Source organism: Bos taurus, chromosome 10, assembly GCF_002263795.3.
Source record: "Bos taurus isolate L1 Dominette 01449 registration number 42190680 breed Hereford chromosome 10, ARS-UCD2.0, whole genome shotgun sequence".
Lineage (NCBI taxonomy): Eukaryota > Metazoa > Chordata > Mammalia > Artiodactyla > Bovidae > Bos > Bos taurus.
In genome coordinates this window covers 53,084,958-53,103,008 of record NC_037337.1, presented here as the reverse complement: position 1 = coordinate 53,103,008, position 18,051 = coordinate 53,084,958, and the positions used below count along the sequence as shown (strand labels likewise).

General features: G+C 36.8%; 1 protein-coding gene across 9 annotated transcripts in view; it reads left to right on the top strand.

Moving 5' to 3' along the window:
* The window catches only part of TCF12 (transcription factor 12), a 393,332-nt gene that overhangs the window by 313,677 nt on the left and 61,604 nt on the right, over positions 1-18,051 (top strand).

Genomic DNA, 18,051 nt, shown 5'->3' with positions numbered 1-18,051 from the left:
AGACCGTTGGCTAGAGGCCTTTTCTTTTTGTAAGCCATGCTACATATTTGAGTATCATAGTTACAAACCTTAGCTCTTCTGTTCCTCTCCACAGAACAACTGAATGGTAATTTCTGTCTGTGGATAAAGGTCTGTTAACAGTGTATTGACATTATTAAAGCAGTATGATCAGTGAGGTTAAGAAAACAGTATGTTCAGATCTGCTGTCTGAGTTATTGATTGGTTGTGTGACCCTGGACTTGTCAGTTAGCCCTTGAAAAGTTTGGACTAAGTTTCTTTCAGGTCTAAAGTGTTACATTCTTAGGGTTTTAAAATTAATATGCTCAGTACATAACCGAAAGGCATAATGGGCATAGTTTTCTTCTTACCAATGAAAAAAATGGTATTCTTAAATTAAGCATGTAAGTTTTCCACTTGTTTCTCTAGACAGGTTGAAATATTGAACAAAGTGAGCTTTTGTAGCAGAAACTATAGAGTGATACCTGGAAATTGAATTTGATCATACACACACCATCATTGCCTGCAGGGAACTAGTGTGACAAACAAGCATTTAGTGAATTAATTGTATATATTTCAGTGAGTCAAGTAAAAGTGTGGACCAAGTACTCTGGAAACAGTAAGTAGAATTAACCCTGCCTTAGGAAGTACTAATGGCATCAAGAGTTGACATTTGAACTCTGTCTGACAAGATTAGCAGCAGTTGATACAGATAAAAAGCATAGACGTGTGAAAAATATAAACACATTCTGAAGCCACATCTAGAAGTACAGCCTTAACTGAATTCTATACCCAATACAGCCTTCATGCATTTCCTATAAGGCAGGCCCACTCTCCCATCTAGAGATGATTGAGGAATAATACATAAGACCAACTCAGATATGAAAAGGGATAAATTGTTATCGTAGTCTAGCTTGGATGAAAGCGTAAAGCCTCCTGGCCAATAGATAATAGGAGGCATTTGTAGTTGTTAAGATTATCTGGGAGTCTTTCTGAAGGCATGGGTGTGCTTTGACTTTGCAGGCTGTCATCCTTCCTTTTTAGGGCTCCTGAACCTCTCCTCTCCTCCTCTCACCACTAACTTTAGTCTTTGTTCTTTGTATTCACCTAAGCTGTTTTTCATCTGTATCAGATCTTTACTGAAATAAAACATTTGAGGAAATTTTGAAACACTGGATAGGGATTGAAGGCAATTGTGGTTTGTTTCCTAATAATTTGCGGGAAAAGTTGAAACATTTGCATTGTATTTGTTACCATCCTCTACAGTCTCAATGTCACTTTGTTAGAATAACATTTATCTTACATGTGTGCGATTCTGTGCTAACTGTTATCTGTGTCATCTTAATCTTTAACTTTGTCACACAAATATATAACTAATATCCTCTTCTTACAAATGAGGAAATTGAGACTTAGATATTAACTTGTCCAAGATTACACATACAGCCAAAAATTACAACCAAACTTAATATCAGAGACCATTTTCTTTTTAATTTGAATGTTAAAGCATATTGTGTATTTTGGCATACTCATACTATGCCTTGGTATATTAAATTTAAAACTGTTTATTCTGTCAGTTATGTTTTTCTTGATCAAACTTATTCATTGCTTTCTTATTTAAAGACCTATCACCATCTGAAAAGATGATATAGAAAACTAGCACATACTTCCTCCTCAAGCAGATGGGTTTTGTCTGGCCTCAGCTGCTTTTTGTTTTGTAGTCTTAGAGAATGCTTTTAAGTTCCCTGAACGCCAAGTTTCTGTTTGTGAAAGGAGATAGTAATGCTTATCTCAAATGTTAGTACAAGGGTATTATGTGCCTAACATGTGCCTGGTATATAATAGACACTCAGTAAATGTTCCTTTTTTTTTTCTAGTTCCTACCACTACAGCCAGAAGTTTAAAGGAATTTTTACCATTTCATGTTACATACCCCTCTTTTTTTTTTTTTTTTGACTGCTTCATGAGGCTTATGGGATTTTAGTTCCCCAACCAGGGATTGAACCTTCAGAAGTGAGAGCACAGAGTCCTAACCACTGGACCTCCAGGGCATTCCCATACCATACTTTGTTGAAAAGCAAGGAAAAGTGAAAACATAAATCTTATGATTATAAAAAAAAAAAAGGCAATATATATACTTGGAACATTATGAGTAGTAAATTGCAGCCTCTGTTGTTAAGAAAGCATTTCTTTTCAGAAAAGAAACCCATAAAAGGAGGGAAAATTTGTTGAATCAATACCTGCTTGGAATTCATGCTAATTATTTTTTATTTTCTGAAGTATCAAGAGTCTGTACTTTCTTCTTCCCTTTATTCTGTCATTGGTTGAACATCTTTATGGTCCTCTGAAGCATTTTTCAGATGGAGGGAAGTTTATTTGCTCTTTATTTCTTGACTTGATATTAGTATTTCCAAACAGATTTTTTTTTAATATGCTGCAGAAAATGCAGAATCCTGAAATAAGAAAGGCGTGATACACTTTGCAGATTTTTATCACCAGAAAGTAAACACCTAGTCATATTTCAGAATGCCTTTAAACCCAAATTGTGATCTTGTTCAATAGCATTTGAAAACATCTTTTGAACAACTTGTCATGCCCTGCATCAAAATGGCAAATCTTAATTCATTTTCACTGTAATTGATGTTGACTTAAAAAGTAGTCACAACCTAAAATTTAAGAATTATTTTTTATTTGGTAGAGATTTTTAGGACTTCAATGACTGTGACATCCTTGTTTACTGATTTGGCAGGAAATACCCCATTTCTCCCTGGTTTAGAGTCCCATGCATAGACTGATGACTATTTGTTTCTTGGTTAAATATGCTAGTCTTTGTCCTCTGTCTGTAAGTATGTATATATTATTCAACAAAAGGTATAACAGTTTATCAAATAATTTCTTTGCTTTAATTTTTTTGAGAGTTAAACTCCAAAGTGTATTTTATCTCCCCTGCCATTATGAAAAAAAAAAAAATTTCTGATACTTCCCTCATAAGAAATTTTTGTTTCTTAGATAAATCAAAGTAACTTAAACACCACTTTTTCTTGCTTTGCTGTGGACAAGTATAGAGTTCTATAACTTTTGGATTGGTCATTGAATGTAGTTTAGGAAATGATGCCTTCCTTTCTCCCAAACTTTTGTGGGAATTAATTTTGTTAGGAATGGCTTTTTTAAGTTAATGTGGATATTTTGTCATTTTTAATACTGAATTTTCTTTTAGGGACACCCCTTGAGATGAACTGGAGATGTTCTGAGTTGTTTCTAAATCGCAGAGACCACTAAACATGTCTAAAGATCTAGCATTTGCATGTACATACTAAATATAATTAGTAAAAATATTAGATAAAGTCAGAATATTAAATTCTGAGGGTGGCTAAAGTGAGGATTTTAATAGGAAAGAGAACAAATACAACTCTCTGGAGCTGATAGAAATTAATAACTTGGAAAATCACCATTTAAAAGATTGGTGTTTATCTGAACCAGTAAGAAAAAGGTCAAGGGTTAGAGAACTACAGAGATATTGTTACCTCCAGTTTATCCACAAAAATAGTGAGATGAGCAGCAGGTATTATACTTTCAAAGAGAATGTTCTCTGGAAGTCACTAGGAAGCTAGAGTAACAGTGTTTTTATAGACAGTTGATTGAGTCCCAACTAGCAAGAATCCTAGTGATTCTAGAATAGTATTTACAGGCAGCACCAGCTTCAGCTGAACTTCATAAAGTGAACACTCCAGTTTCTGAACACATGTTGGAATAGCTGTTTGCTTAGCTCCTTTAGCTGACAATCCTGTAGGATACACAACTAGGTACTTAAGGGTCTTATTTCAGACTGTTAGATAATCTGTCTCTATTTGAAGGCTACCTCTATATAAAATTTTCAAGTGGCTGATTCTCTGACCTCATAGATCTTTCGAGCAGAAAAATCTTAGTATCTAAGGGAATGGTTCGATAATCCATTCCAAACTTATATTCAGTTTAGTCATTGAATGAAAGATTTTCTTCATACATGAGTGAGAAAAAATAGCCACTGTTTATACTGACAGTAACTACTGTTCAGAACAGTGTCAGACTTGTATCAGTGTAGATAACGGGCTTTTAATCCATATTTCTAAGATGTTCGTTTTTGTGACAAGCCAGCCCATATTTGATATGATTTTAAATAAAATTAAAAAAAAAAAAAGAATGAAAATTTACTAGCTAGTGAGTCCAGTGATCTGTTTGTACTGATTTGATGGTACAGCCACATTGATATTTGTTGTTTTCTGACCTTTCTTTGTTAAGAAGAAAGAACATGCTGAATTTCACCAGCTTTTGCAATGTATTGAACTCCTCAGCTGCTATATTTTAGATTTTTGAGACATTACAAACCAGATGTAAGATAGGACCCAGTGTGTGTTTGAGAGAGAGAGAGAGAGAGAGATTTGTATGGCTTTTAAAGTATAAAGTATTAGTTGCTCAGTCGTGTCTGACTCTTTGTGACCCTGTGAACTGGAGTCCTCCAGGCTCCTCTGTCCGTGGGATTTTCCAGGCAAGAATACTGGAGTGAACTGCCATTTTCTTCTTCAAGGGATCTTCCCAACCCAGGGTTCGAACCTGGGTTTCCTGTATTGCAGGCAGCTTCTTTACCATCTGAGCCACCAGGGAAGTCCAAAAAGGATATGTGGTTGAATTCTATAAATGCTTTTAGATTTTTAAGCCCATGGATGTGTTATTCAACATCAGTAGAATCATAAAGTTTTTTTGGTTTTGTTTTTTATCTAATAAAATAGAGGATTATTTCTTCAACTATAGGAAACAAGGTATAAATTCAGAAGCTCCAGATTTTATCACTGGGGATGTTTACTGCTACTGCTGCTAAGCCACTTCAGTCGTGTCCAACTCTGTGCGACCCCATAGACAGCAGCCCACCAGGCTCCGCCATCCCTGGGATTCTCCAGGCAAGAATAGTGGAATGGGTTGCCATTTCCTTCTCCAATGCAGGAAAGTGAAAAGTGAAAGCGAAGTCGCTCAGTCGTGTCCGACTCTTAGCGACCCCATGGACTGCAGCCCACCAGGCTCCTCCATCCATGGAATTTTCCAGGCAAGAGTACTGGAGTGGGGTGCCATTGCCTTCTCCAGGGATGTTTAGGGCTCTAGATTTTATTCTAAGTTAGGGAAGATATTTACATCCTAAGTAATTTTATGACATGAAATTTGCCATCACTAATATTCCCTTTGTTTTAGTTTGTTTAGTGATGTTTTAGTTTGAAAAGCCATTTACTGTACTCCTATAATAATTTCAAGGACTGTAGTGCAGTTGACGGGGATCTGCCTGCCCATGCAGGGCATATAGGTTTGACTTCTAGTCTAGGAAGATTCCACATGTTGAGGAGCAGCTGGCCCCTGCACCATAACTATTGAAGCCCGGACGGCTAGAACCCATGAGCCACAACTGCTGAGCCTGTGTGCCACAACTGCTGACACTTGTGTGTTTAGAGGCTGTGCTCTGCAACAAGAGAAGCCACCCCAGTAAAGCCCACACAAAGCATCGAAGACCCAATACAGCAAAATAAGTGAATAAAAAAAATTTTAAATAATTTCAAGGAATGTAATGTATACTGTACAGGTAAGTTCATAGTTAGACTTCTAAGAATTTTAAAAACACTGCTAGCTCCAGGATAGTTTCTTATTCTCCACCCCCCGACCCACACTGCCCGTGTTTGTATTCATGGAACAAATTTTAAATGGAATAATATTTTTTAAAATTTTGACTGTGCTGAGTCTTTACTGGGGCAATGTGGGTACCTTTCTAATTGCAGAGTCCAGGCTTAGTTACCTCAAGACTTGTAGGATCTTAGTTCCCCAATCAGGGACTGAATCCACATTCACCCCACTGGAAGGCAGATTCTTAACCACTGGACATCAGGAAAGTCCCTAAACAAATTTTAAAGGGTTAGCCCTTCAAAGTTTGGTGTTTTTTTAAATTATCTGTTGAGAAATCTGTATGCAGGTCAGGAAGCAACAGTTAGAACTGGACATGGAACAACAGACTGGTTCCAAATAGGAAAAGGAGTACATCAAGGCTGTATATTGTCACCCTGCTTATTTAACTTCTATGCAGAGTACATCATGAGAAATGCTAGGCTGGAAGAAGCACAAGCTGGAATCAAGATTGCCGGGAGAAATATCAATAACCTCAGATATGCAGATGACACCACCCTTGTGGCAGAAAGTGAAGAGGAACTCAAAAGCCTCTTGAGGAAAGTGAAACAGAAGAGTGAAAAAGTTGGCTTAAAGCTCAACATTCAGAAAACGAAGATCATGGCATCCGGTCCCATCACTTCATGGGAAATAGATGGGGAAACAGTGGAAACAGTGTCAGACTTTATTTTTCTGGGCTCCAAAATCACTGCAGATGGTGACTGCAGCCATGAAATTAAAAGACGCTTACTCCTTGGAAGGAAAGTTATGACCAACCTAGATAGCATATTGAAAAGCAGAGACATTACTTTGCCAACAAAGGTCTGTCTAGTCAAGGCTATGGTTTTTCCTGTGGTCATGTATGGATGTAAGAGTTGGACTGTGAAGAAGGCTGAGCGCTGAAGAACTGATGCTTTTGAACTGTGGTGTTGGAGAAGACTCTTAAGAGTCCCTGGGACTGCAAGGAGATCCAACCAGTCCATTCTGAAGGAGATCAGCCCTGGGATTTCTTCGGAAGGAATGATGCTAAAGCTGAAACTCCAGTACTTTGGCCACCTCATGTGAAGAGTTTGACTTATTGAAAAAGACTCTGATGCTGGGAGGGATTGAGGGCAGGAGGAGAAGGGGACAACAGAGGATGAGATGGCTGGATGGCATCACTGACTCAATGGACAGGGAGGCCTGGCATGCTGCGATTCATGGGGTCGCAAAGAGTTGGACACAACTGAGCAACTGAACTGAACTGAACTGAATTAAATATATAACCCAATATGGGAGAAGGGGGTGACAGAGGATGAGGTGGTTGGATGGTATCACTGACTCTATGAACATGAGTTTGAACAAGCTCTGGGAGTTGGTGATGGACAGGGAAGCCTGGCATGCTACAGTCCATGGGGTCACAAAGAATCGGACATGACTGAGTGACTGAACTGAACTCAATGACCCAATACATCTATAATATGGGAATATTTTATTAATTTTCAAAAATAATTTGGTTCTTGAAGTTGTTTCTGGAAATTTTGCACAACCAAAATTTAGAAAGTAAAACTTCACTTGTAAAATCAGGTGGTGAACCATATTTGGCCACAACTATGATTTGTGATCCTCTGCATTAGACTTAAAGAACATAAGTTAAGTATATGCCTAGAGTAGATATGGTCTTACCGTCATAAATCTACTTCCTATGAAAAGCAGACCCAAAGAGAAAATAAATAAAATTAAGTATTTTTTTTTAGACATATACCGTGTTTTTTGTTTGCTTGCTTTTAGATCCATTACTTCGGAGAAGGCAGTGGCACCCCACTCCAGTACTCTTGCCTGGAAAATCCCATGGGCAGAGGAGCCTGGAAGGCTGCAGTCCATGGGGTCACTAAAAGTCAGACACGACTGAGCGACTTCATTTTCACTTTTTCTCTTTCATGCATTGGAGAAGGAAATGGCAACCCACTCCAGTGTTCTTGCCTGGAGAATCCCAGGGGCAGGAGAGCCTGGTGGGCTGATGTCTATGGGGTCACACACAGTCGGACACGACTGAAGTGACTTAACAGCAGCAGCAGATCCATTACTTGATACTCATTAGTCCCGTCATCATTTGGTTAAGTTCCTGGGCACATACAAACTTTCCAGGACAGTTATTTGCCCTAAAATGTACCTGATTAGGATAGTTGAAGAACCTTCATATATAAAGTAGGTCCTATGATGTCATAATTTTTCTAGAATTTAAATGTCATTTTAGGTAATAATATACAGAATAGTTTATGGCATCAAAAATAAGTCCATGTAGAGATATATTATTAAATGTTTATTTGAAACAGTTGAGTTCAAAAAGTAATTTAACTTTTATATAAACTACTATAATTTTTTCCTTGAACTTACATATACATGTCCCCAGTCACCATATTTTTTATCCTGGTTCAACTTCCTCATAGAACCCAAAGCTAAAAAGGTAGTTCCTGGCAGCTTGAGAATCAGTTTGAACCCACATGTGCTTGTGAAACAGATTGCGTTCAAACAAGACATGTCCCTCTCTAAACATAAAAGCTGCATTCAAAACTTGAGAGTCTGTACTTAGATGACTAGAAAACTAACTTTTTTGTTGTTAACTTCTATAATTTAAGTGAATATTTATGGTTATTTGTTTTTTAGTTTATTGATGGCTAGTGTTAATAAGAAATAATAATAAGTAATAAAACTTAAGGCAAGAGGAGAAGGGGACGACAGAGGATGAGATAGTTGGATGGCATCACTGACTCAATGGACATGAATTTGAGCAGTCTCTGGGAGTTGGTGATGGACAGGGAAGCCTGGCGTGCCGCAGTCCATGGGGTCGCAAAGAGTCGGACACGACTTAGCAACTGTAGTGAACTGAATAAAGCTCAAGTTTTCTGACTTGAACTTGATAATTTTTTAAATGTAAAACTTGACATTATTTGAAATCAATCTATCAATATCTTTTCAACATCACCAAAAGATATTTGTAAATTTTTAAAATCAGTCATTTGAATGAGAATTAGAAATTCATTGCTACTAGAGTGGAATGTGTTTAGTAAATCTCCACTGAGAAATTTAATTCATCAAATTCATTCATTCAAGTGAATTCATTCTATTAAAGCTAGTGACTATAGAGTGCTTACCATGAATTAAAAATTCTTCTAGGCTTTAGATATTTAAGTAACAATAAACCATGGATCTCATACTCTGTCTTCAAGATGCTTATAGTCAAAAGATAACTTTGACCTTTGGAAATAAGCTAACTTTAAAATGTATTTCATTTGAGAAATTACTACCCTCTGGGAATGTAGTGAAGTATCCAGGACATGCTTTTTGAATTAAATTAAGAGGATAAAAATAAATACTGCGACGCAATTATTTTATGTTATCTGTAACAGGGAACATCATCTGTTAACGACTTTCTGCTCTAAGCTGTACCTTTTAGCTTCCTCCTACTCTGACTATTCAGATCATCAAAAATAAGTTAACTTGTTTTTTGGTACAAAACACTGAACTATTTGTCCTATTTTTTTCCCTTAGTTAGGGCTTCCCCATAGCTCAGTTGGTAAAGAAACCACCTGCAAAGCAGGAGACCCCAGTTCAGTTCCTGGGTTGGGAAGATATCCTGGAGAAGGGATAGGCTAACCACTCCAGTATTCTTGGGCTTCCCTTGTGGCTTAGCTGGTAAAGGATCTGCCTGCAATGCAGGAGACCTGGGCTTGATCTCTGGGTTGGGAAGATCCCTTGGAGAAGGGAAAGGCTACCCACTCCAGTATTCTGGTCTGGAGAATTTCATGGACTGTATAGTCCGTGGGGTCTCAAAGAGTCGGAGTGAGTGACTTTCACTTTCCCTCAGTTGTGCAGTTAACTCCTAGTTACACAGAATAATAGGAATAAATTTGTGCCCCAAATGATAAATTACCAGTAATTCAGCTCTTAACTCTGCAGTGTGCAAGGACTGATGTAATTAACAATGCATGATCATGATCTTCATATGACAGATCACTATGGAAAACCATAATACAGGAAACCTTTCTCTAAAGGAAAAAAAGTTACAGTTTCATTGATATAAAAGTAAAACAGTTGTTATTTTCCCATACTAAAATTAGCTTCAAGAATGATCATTTGTTACTACCTATTGCTATCTTCATTATCCAAATCACTTTTCTCTTTGCTGAATTAAGGAAGCATCTTCCCAAGTGGGGCTTTCCAGGTAGCTCAGTGGTGAAGAATTTACCTGCCAGTGTAGGAGGTGCAGGAGACCTGTGTTTGATCCTTGGGTTGGGGAGATCCCCTGGAGGAGGAAATGGAAACCCACTCCAGTATTCTTGTCTGGAGAGAGGCAAAAGAAAATTCCATGGACAGAGGAGCCTGGCAGGCTACAGTCCATGGGGTCGCAAAGAGTCAGACACGACTGAGCAACTGAGCAAGCACACACGCACTTCCCAATTGGCCTCCCAGTTTTTCTTAAATCATTTTTTTTTTTTTAGCACAGGCCAATCCTTTTAACATTTAAGTCAGATGATATCCTTCTGTTCAGAATTCTCCAGGAGCATCTCTTACACTGTAAAACAAAAGTCCTTAAAATGTTATCTGTTCCCTGCTACCCCCCAGACTTCATCTTCCACTAATTTATCCCTCTAGCCTTCCCTCCCTTAGTACCTATATGCTGCTGCTGCTGCTAAGTCACTTCAGTCGTGTCCAACTCTGTGCGACCCCACAGATGGCAGCCCACCAGGCTCCCCTGTCCCTGGGATTCCCCAGGCAAGAACACTGGAGTGGGTTGCCATTTCCTTCTCCAATGCATGAAAATGAAAAGTGAAAGTGAAGTCGCTCAGTCGTGTCCGACCCTCAGCGACCCCATGGACCTCAGCCTTCCAGGCTCCTCTGTCCATGGGATTTTCCAGGCAAGAATACTGGAGTGGGGTGCCATTGCCTTCTCCATTGTACCTATATAGCTAGTACCTATATAGCTATATTCCTTAATATTTTTTTCTTTGATCACCTATCAATTTATCAGTGGAGAATCTTTCCTGACCATCTTGTATAAAATGGCAACACGCCCCATATTCCCCTCTTTCCTTTCCTGCTATGTTTTTCTCTGAAACATTTACTGCCATCTGATGTATTGTAGTTTGTTTATTCTTTATCTGTTTCACCCAGGAGAATCTTGGTCTTACATGGTTTATTGCTTTATCAGAATACCTATGTTGTTTATTGCTTTATCAGCAACTCCTAGGTGCATAATAGATGCTCAGTGAATATTTGTTGAATAAATAAACAAACTCAGATGATTAGCAATACAGCCATAGTTCTTTCTTCCTGAATCATACTCATTTGACTCAGGACGTATAAACAACATACTGGAAAATCTGAAATTAACATATCCTTCAGAAGAACTAGATATATTTTAGCTATATACTATAAAATGTTTAGCATACTTAGACTTTGTAAAAGCTTTTCAGGGAGTGATGGAAGAAAAAGCTCCAGGTTTTTCATCAGAAAGGTGGAAGTCTTTTCTGTGGCAAAGATCACTGAAATTCTTCCCATTTACATAGACCTGGTCTTTCTCTCAGTTAGATACATCACAGCTAGGAAGACCTGCGTTTGGTTGTTCATGTGTAGTCTAAGCATTTAGCATTTAATACTTGTGATCCTGTATTCATATTACCTTTATTCCAATTTTAGTGATAGTAACACAGTTTAAATTTTTTATAGATATCAGTCATTTCAGTCTGAAATAATCAGTGTTAACAGCAGTCCAGTGTTCCTCGAGATCACACAGCTGTGAAGGTGCTGTGGCCCTCTACCTGCTTTTCACTTCGTGTTCTCCTGTTACACCCTGTCAACTGTCCACCTTGCACATTCATTACAGCCACCTTTGTTCATAACCCACAGAACAGTCTCTGTTACGATCTACAATGTTCTCCAGCCAAAAGGCACAAAGAAGCAAATAACAGGCCCAAGTTCTTTATTACAGAAGAGTGCAGAGGCCACAGCCTGCTTAGTTAAGATGGGCTCTCTTGAATTAAAGATTGACTCCTTAACTCTGTTGCCTGCTGAAATTATAACAAAGCCATCTCTGTAGAGGCTTACATGTTTATTTGAAGAATATGGCCAAAAATCTTAAATTTTCCTTGTGATGCTGTAGTAAACATAAAATGTCTGACCTGTAGATCAAACTGCACATTATTAAGAAATCAAAATTGTTATTGAGCTGATTAGATGACAGAGTTAGGTAGGAGTTGTTACCTGTTGGTAAGATGTCAGCTCTTCTTAGTTGTTTTGTTTTGTTTTACAGACACTATAGAGCTGTTTAAAAAGATTTTAGTTTTAAATGAAAATATCATTAGTGGAAATATATAAACCCCTTGTAAAGATAATTTATTTGCAAGTGTATAAATGTTGTTAGAAGACAAAAAGCATTTGGATTCTTAGATTAGAATTGAGAAGTTGTAATGTTTTTTGATTCCCTTCCTGATCAGTCTTTCATTTTATGTGAGACTGTAGGCTTTTAACTGTGCCACTCAAAGGTATGATTATAAAAATACAATTTAAAATTGGTGTGTTAACATTTAGTTATCATCTATGCCAGTTAGTCTTAATCTGAGTTTTCAAAGTTAATAATGGAAGATGTAAATCTTTCAAAAACCTAACGAATTGTGTAACTTACTGAAATAAATTATCCATGCTGTTGAAAACATCAGATTTCTTTCACTAAAATTCTTTCAGCCCAGCATGGCAATGCTTCGTTTTAATCAGAAGTTCTGAATGGAAGTTGCATGTTTGTTTTTTTAAAACAGGGAAAAATATTTATTATAACTCAATAAAAAAAATCTGGGAGAAAAAAAATCTTTCAAAATAAAAATTCAGTGCTTTGGGGTGGAGTAGATAATAAAAGGTTTTATTGGTGGTGAAATGGCTAGGAAATCTTTGGCCTAGTTTAATGCCTGAGTTTTCCAGAAATGGAAACTTAGACTCAGGGAAATTCAGTGACCTCGCCTATGCTCTCATGCCTCCTCTCATGCCTTAAAAACCTAAGTCCCTGTCTTCTGACTCCCAGTCCAGTGCTCTTTTTCATCATATGGTATGACTCAGTGTTCTGGAACCTAAGCAGCCTATCTCATGTTACAGAGGACTAATAAATGGTAGGGAGAAAGATATATAAAACAAGTAGCTTAATGCATTTTTTTTCTTTCAAAGTTTTGTGACTGGTTCTCAATCTTTCTGGTAAGGGCCACTTGTTAGGGTGGTATATTGCCTTTACCAGTGAAGCATACTAAGCATTACTGAAACTTTTAATTCATTTTGCTTTGAACTAACACCATCTCCCACCTCTTCCCTTGTTTATTATACCCTCCTCAGATGTATGTTCAAACTGAAGTATTGTTTGGTTTTTGTTGAGAATGGTCACCTGAATTTAGTGGTAAGAAATTATTATTTTTAGGATAGATCTTTTCATAAATTCAGAGTCTGCATGAGTTCTTCCAGTGAGTATTGCCAAAATGAACTCTACTTAATCATTCAATATATGAGGCAGAGTGATTTGGTGGATTCTCGGTACTTAACTAATTAGAGGTATGAAGTATTAAAAAATTACTACCACTAGCAAGAATTTTTATTGGAACAAAACAAAGATTAGGGGCCAGAAATAATGTATAAGTTACTTAAAGTTTCCAGTTGCAGATTCTTGAAATGGTTTTGGGCTAAGATGCAGATGTTACTTCTGGTCTTTTTAAAAATAAATTTAAAATAGACTAGACTAGACTATCATGGTACTGTTCCATTTCTCAAAAATTGAAAGGAACTGGTACATTCCTGCTCAGAAGAAAAAAATTACACAGGTCGAAGGAGAAACCAAAAAAAAAAGGTAGCACTTTCTTTAATGGAGAGCTAACTGGACCCAAGATCAAATTGTTTATGGTTTAAAACAATAGCTTTATTTGCTCCTAGTTTTTTTGTTGTTACCTGACCAGTCAGTAGTGCTGCAGTACCCTGTCCCAGTCTTGAAAGTGCTTCAGAAGTGCTGGTTTATTAAAGAATTTTAAAACCAGGATACTCTCCTCAATTTTTTTTTTTGTTTTTACCCTCACACATGTCATTAGGCAGTGCTAGGCAGTGCTGTGATTATAGAGCCATCTGCAGGAAAATTACCAAGTTGCAACATGGTTAATGATTCTCTTACCATGTTATTTCAGTTGGTAAATGAGAAGTGACAAACTGCAGTTCCTGTGGGGAAAGAAATGGACAGCCAAGAGATGCAGGAATTCCTAGGTAGGGGGACTCCCCACTTTTATTTTTCAAAGAAAACTGCTTTGTCATAGTGAGTTCATGATCAAAAGAAACATGCAGTTTGCTTCAGGTTTTACATATTCTCACTAGTTGTAGTTCTGTCTTGTTGAAAGGTATTTAGTGATTGCATTTTAGAAGCTTTGTATGATCTGTTAGTTGTGTTCATGTTAATGACAGAGGGATACTATTTATTTAGCTCAAAAGGACATGTATTTTCTTTTCTCTTCCAGGAGGTATAACTCTTTTTTACACATCCTCATTTTGGTCATATGGTTGTCAAAAGAGGAATTAAACAAGTGTTCTTTTGCCCTATAAGCACAGTTTATATAGCTGATTGTTTACATTGGTTATACATATAAGTGTTTTCTATTTTGTTAATCATTACGCATTTCTAATACTCATATTAGAGATTTTTGTAAAGAGATGATCAGAAATCTGATGTTCTGTGTCTGAGACAGATAATGTGATTTGTGAACTATAGCATGAATTTTACTCTGCTCTGAGAAGTTGGTGTATGTGTATGTGTCAGTTGCAACTGATTGGTTTGACTGAGATTTAGGTACTCAAAATTAAGTCATAATTGAAGCAAATGTTTGAAAATATCATCTAAGGAAAGATCACAAAATCAGGTCTTTGATGTTTAATCTTTTCATACAGTGAAAAGACAGTATTTAGGAGCCTTTTTACTGATGGATTAGCACCAGCAAGATGAGAGTAATATTATTGAATTAGAAGAGGCATTATATGATTCCAGATAAATAGCATTATTATATTTAAATAATAGGTACTGATTGTCAGTGGATTGGTCTGAAAGAGATGCATTATTTCGCTAGAGTTTTATGTTCTTTGTTTTTTCTATATTGTGAGAACATTAGAAAAAACCAGAAGACCAATTTCCTGACCCTTGGGAAGCATTTTATTTACAAAACAGCATATACTAGAAAAATTTGCAGTATAATGTTCAGATAGAAAAGCCTGGACTCTTTGGGTATCTGATTTGGCATCCGATTTAGTTAACCAGGCCCGCTGAAATACTGCACATGTAGGAGAGAGCATTCATTCACCAGTCATCTTTCTACATGCTAAATAAGAAAGAGAAGACACTAGGGAAGGATGTTTTGCTTTTGTATCTGCCCACTTGTAGATTCTCTTATTTCTTGTCCTTTTAAACCTGTCTTCACTCCACCCCTCCCATCTTCCTTACAGCCAATAATGTATTAGTATTTTACTGAGTTTTCATAAAGCAGGAATATATTGAGTTCATCTGTGGGATTATTCACTTGTAAACTTTGTTTGGCTTTGTCTTTGACTCTGGAAGTCTTGTTTTCCAGGAATTAATTCCCTTAGAAATAATGTTGAGACTTTTCATGAGGAATCCTGTGAGTGGGTTTTAGATTTACTTTTCTCGCCAGATCTTCTGGCCTTTTGTTACACTGGAATGTTGCCTGCTTGTATTAGAAAAATGTACAGTAAGATTGACCACTAACTGGCCTTAATTAATTAATTAATTCAAGATATGTAATAAAGTTAAATTGAAAATTTTGTTTAAAAACTTTTTAGAATTTTAGGTCACTCTGGAAACATTCTTGCTGTGGATAGTTTAACAAATAGATTTGAGAGTTACAGTGATTGGGAATGTCAGGGATAAAGAAGAGCTAATAAAATAAATTAAAATATTGGGTGTGTAATCCCAGGAGATTTTGCATAGCTCTCTAAGGAAGATTTATTTCCCAGTCAACATAAAAATAAGAAGGAAATTGAGGCCTGGATTTTAATCTGATGTTGCCAGAAAGTCTCTACCTAGTAGGTTTTTTGGAAACATTTTCCCCTAAATCTTCAGGGAAGAAGTAAATTGCATAGGCAAAACACATAATAGCTTTTTCTTATCTAGTTTAGGTCTGTACTTGATGATTGTTGGAATGGTAAATAAACATCACATCCTGAACTACTGAGGGTGGGGAAGCGTATTTAAAAAGTCAGTGAAATGCAGTAATCCTCAAACCAGGAATCATCAGTTTACTAATAAAAGATGTATGGCTCCAAGTCATATTTTTTTCAGGGTTCTCTTGACATTTTCATTAATCATGTTGCCAGTGTGTACAGTAATGCCTGTTTTGCTATAAAAGTTGGTAATTTTTTTTTTTTAGATTGTTGGCCTTGGTGTATGAATGTTGAGTCACATAATCTTAGAAGAACACATAAGTGATTACATAGAATTGTGGGTGGAAATAAGACAGTTTGGAGCTCCTGTGCAGACTGCACGTCTGTCTGAAATCAGGTTTAAAAAGTGGCCCTGTCTCCAGCTGACTCGTTTTGTCAGACTGAGTCATAGGATTAACCCTTGACATGTTCCTTCAAAAAAAAACAGGCAAAGATTAAACAACTGCATTGACTAGAGCAGCACTTGATCCATCTATATGCATTTTTTCCTGTAATATGATTCTGCCTAGGAAAAAAAATTGTGCTGCAGCTGTTACATAGATTAAATTAGATTTTTTTCAAGAAATATTTTTGAGGAAGCAACAAAGGACTTTATCATGGAAGATAATTTGTAATTGTGATAAGAAAAATGACTGTTTCCATCAACCAGTTTTAGTTTCCTTTGGGTGAGGCAGACTTCAAAAAGATAATATTTTGGAGTAACAAAGTTAGAAGACCTTACCATAGCATACAAGTAAAATACAGGGACATTTTATTTAAATTACTGCCAGTTTTCTTGATGATTTGCTGTTTTTGAGGAATAAATTTAATGCCATGTGTATGTAAACTCCCTTGTCTCTCTTTTCTCAAGTTTCTACATCCACTCTCAATTTAGACAGTAGTATATAGGAGTGATTGTGTTGTGGGGGGGTCAATTTAATATATGTATTTTGTATCTGTGTTTTTGAGAGGAATGAAAATATCAGTTAGAAGCAAAAAATTAATTACTCAGCTCTGCTTAGAAACTATTGTTTCAACCTTCAGGTTTCATATTTAACAACAGATCTTAGCCAGTTCTTAATAAACTGCTTTAGACCAGCAAAAGGGTATTATACTGTCTGACCTTTACTCTGATCTTTTTTAACTTAGATATTTGTTTCTGCTTTCTATACCTTATAGTTGCCTCTAAAATAAAGGAACTGTTAATGAAATACTCAAATTTTCAATGTGCTTTAATAGCAAAGATTGCATAGTTGGATTTATTATTATGCTGTTTGTTTAACAAACATCATAGTACTGTCTCTCTTTTTTGGCAAGCCCCAAAGAAATGAGCCTAACTACTCTAGGTGGATTTCTTTTTTTTTAATCGATGTAAGTTTTCTGTTTGGAGCATTGGTTGTAGGAAGAGACTGTTGAAGTGCCTTGTGGCTCCCCCTTTGCCCCAATTCTCTACATTTTTAGTTAAGAATAGGATTTTTTACATTTTTAATCATTCAGGAGAAAAAAGGAAATTTTATTTTGGATGGTTGATTGTCTTTTTTTTTAAGCTCTGTCAGAGAGAGACTATGTCTATAAAAGATGAAAATTTACTTGAATGGTTTTAAGGCATGACATTGTTAATTGTAAGTCAATGCTTTTTACACAGCTCTCTGAGGATTGAAATGAGTCTTTGTGGTCTCTCAGGAGGGAGGAAGTTGCAGACCACTCTGCAGACTGGCATTTTAATGGTCTGTTGTACAGTGATGTTCTTTTGCAGCTGCTGCTTAGCCTTTTCTATATCTGGAGAGTGTAGGGAGGTTTTATTGTTATTCCGACACCATCAGCTTTTAAAACATTATGAACTTAGCTGGCCTTATTGTCTTATTCGGTTTTATTGTTATATTTTAATCAATATTTTTCCTAAGAATGGAGAGTTTGGCAGCCCCTCACAAAATATTTCTGGAATATTCCTTTAGAGGAATTCTGCTTCATGAAAGGTGCCTTAAAAAAAGTGATGTGTCCCCTTTTTGCAGCTTGTGAGTCCTCCTCTGATTAACACAGTTCTGGGAGAACCTCCGAGGCTCAGGGAGAAAAGATAGTACAAAGAGGTTTTGATGGAGGGGATGGGGGGCAGCAACGCAGGATGAGAGGAAAGAAGTTGTTTTCTGTTTTTCTGGGTTAGAATGCACACCAAAAGAC